We start from the raw sequence: 3,054 nt of genomic DNA on the forward strand, positions 1-3,054 counted from the left end.
ACGAGTGAGTAGGGGAGGAGGGGGAGAACGAGTGAGAGGGTGGGAGAAGGAGTGAGTGGGGAGATGAGAACAAGTGAGTGGGGGGAGGAGGAGAAAGCGTGAGTGGGTGGGTGGGGGAGAACGAGTGGGTGGGGGGAGGGGGAGAACGAGTGAGTGGGGGGAGGGGAGAACGAGTGAGTGGGGGGGAGAATGAATGAGTGGGGGGGAGGGGGAGAATGAGTGAGTGGGTGGGGAGAACGAGTGAGAGCGGGGAGGAGGAGAACGAGTGAGTGGGGGAGGGGGAGAACGTGTGAGTGGGGTGAGGGGGGAGGGATAGAACGAGTGTTTGGTGGGGAGGGGGAGAACGAGTGAGCAGTGGTGAGGGGGAGAATGTGTGAGTGGGGGGGAGAACGAGTGAGTGGAGGGGAGGGGGAGAACGAGTGAGTGGGTGGGGGGGAGGGGGAGAACGAGTGAGTGGGGGGGGAGGGAGAACGAGTGAGTGGGGGGGAGGGGAGAACGAGTGAGTGGGGGGGAGGGGGAGAATGAGTGCGTGGAGGGGAGGGGGAGAACGAGTGAGTGGGGGGTGGGGGGAGGAGGAGAACGAGTGAGTGGGGGGAGGGGGAGAATGAGTGAGTGGGGGGAGAGGGAGAACGAGTGAGTGGGGGGGAGGGGGCGAACGAGTGAGTGCGGGGTGGGGGGAGGGGGAGAACGAGTGAGTGGGGGGAGCGGGAGAATTAGTGAGTGGGAGGGGAAGAGGGAGAACGAGTGAGTGGGGGAGAGGAGAGAATGAGTAAGTGGGGGGGGAGGGGGAACGAGTGAGTGGGGGGGAGGGCGAGAACGAGTGAGTGGGGAGGGGGAGAACGAGTGAGTGGGGGGGAGGAGGAGAACAAGTGAGTGGGGGGGAGGGGGAGGGGAGAACGAGTTAGTGGGGGGGAGGGGGAGAACGAGTGAGTGGAGGGGAGATGGAGGAGGAGGGGAAGAACGAGTGATTCGGATGTGGAGGGAGGGGGAGAACGAGTGAGTGGGGCGAGGGTGAGAACGAGTGGGGGGGGTGGGGGGAGGGGGAGAACGAGTGAGTGGGGGGAGGGTGAGAGTGAGTGGGGGGGAGAACGAGTGAGTGGGGGGGAAGGGAGAGAACGAGTGAGTTGGGGAGAGGGGGAGAATGAGTGAGTGGGGGGAGGGGAGGAGGGAGAAAGGGGAGAGTGAGTGGGGGGAGAACGAGTGAGTGGGGGGGAGGTAGAGAACGAGTGAGTGGGGGGGGGAGGGGGAGAATGAGTGAGTTGGGGGGGAGAATGAGTGAGTGGGGGGAGGGGGAGAACGAGTGAGTGGGGGGGAGGGGGAGAACGAGTGAGTGAGTGAGCGGGGAGAACGAGTGAGTGAGTGAGAGGGGGAGGGGCCGAAGGAGTGAGTGGGGGAGAAGGAGTGATTGAGAGGAGTGGGGAGGGGATGGGGAGAGTGGGGGGGAGGGGGAGAGTGGGGGCAGCGAGAGTGAGGGTGAGAACGAGTGAGTGGGGGGGAAACGAGTGAGTGGGGAGTGGGGGTCGAGGGAGAGAACGAGTGAGTGGGGGGGAGAATGAGTGGGTCGGAGGGAGGGGGAGAACGAGTGAATGGGAAGGGGTGGGGAAGAACGAGTGAAAGGGCGGTGGGATGGGGAGAACGAGTGAGTGGGGGGGAGGGGTGAACGAGTGAGTGGAGCGGGAGGGGGAGAACGAGTGAGTCGGGGGGGAGGGGGGAACGAGTGAGTGGAGCCTGATGGGGAGAACGAGTGAGTGGGGGGGGATGGGGGAGAATGTGTGAATGGGACGGGAAGGGCAGAACGAGTGAGTGGGCGGGGAAGGGGGAGAACGAGTGAGTGGGGTGGGAGAACGAGTGAGTGGGAGGGGGAGGAGGATAACGAGTGAATGGGGGGAGGGGGAGAACGAGTGAGTGGGAGGGGTCGAGAGAGAACGAGTGAGTGCGGAGGGAGAACAAGTGAGTGGGAGGGGGTGGCGGAGAACGAGTAAGTGGGGGGAGGGGGAGGTGGAGAGTGAGTGGGGGGGATGGGGTGAACGAGTGAGTGGGGGGGGAGAACGAGTGAGTGGGGGGGAGGGGGAGAACGAGTGAGTGGGGGAGAGGGGGAGAACGAGTGAGTTGGGGGGAGGGGGAGAACGAGTGAATGGGGGGGAGGGGTAGAACGAGTGAGTGAGTGGGTGGGGAGAACGAGTGAGTGAGTGGGGGAGGGGGAGAAGGAATGAGTGAGAGGAGTGGGGATGGGATGGGGAGAGTGGGGTGGAGGGGTAGAATGGGGGGGGCGAGAGTGAGGGGGAGAACGAGTGAGTGGGGGGGAAACGAGTGAGTCGGGTGTGGAGGGGAGGGAGAGAACGTGTGAGTGGGGGGGGAGAATGAGTGGGTGGAGGGGAGGGGGAGAACGAGTGAATGGGAAGGGGAGGGGGAGAACGAGTGAATGGGCGGTGGAATGGGGAGAACGAGTGAGTGAGGGGGGGAGGGCGAGGACGAGAGAGTGGGCAGGAGGGGGAGAACGAGTGAGTGGGGGGGGAAGGGGGAGAACGAGTGAGTGGGGGGGATTACAAGTGAGTGCGAGGGAGAGAACGAGTGAGTGGGGGGGGAAGGGGAGAACGAGTGAGTGGTGGGGAGAACGAGTGAGTGCGAAGGGGAGAACGAGTGAGTGGGGGGGAGGGGGAGAACGAGTGAATGGGAGGGGAGAATGAGTGAGTGGGGGGTGAACGAGTTGGTGGGGGGGAGGGGCAGAACGAGTGAGTGGTGGGGGGAGGGGGAGAACGAGTGAGTGGTGGGGGGGGAGAATGAGAGAGTGGGGGAGGAGGGGGAGAACAAGTGAGTGGGGGGGAGAACGAGAGAGTGGGGGAGGAGGGGGAGAACGAGTGAGTGGGGGGGAGAACGAGTAAGTGAGGGGGAAGGGAGAGAACGAGTGAGTTGGGGGGAGGTGGAGAACGAGTGAGTGGGGGGAGGGGAGTGGGAGAGTGAGTGGGTGGGAGGGAGAGAACGAGTGAGTTGGGGGGAGGGAGAGAACGAGTGAGTTGGGTGGAGGGGGAGAACGAGTGAGTGGGGGGGAGTGGG

This window comes from Pristiophorus japonicus, unplaced genomic scaffold (genome assembly GCF_044704955.1).
Source record: "Pristiophorus japonicus isolate sPriJap1 unplaced genomic scaffold, sPriJap1.hap1 HAP1_SCAFFOLD_282, whole genome shotgun sequence".
Taxonomy (NCBI): domain Eukaryota; kingdom Metazoa; phylum Chordata; class Chondrichthyes; family Pristiophoridae; genus Pristiophorus; species Pristiophorus japonicus.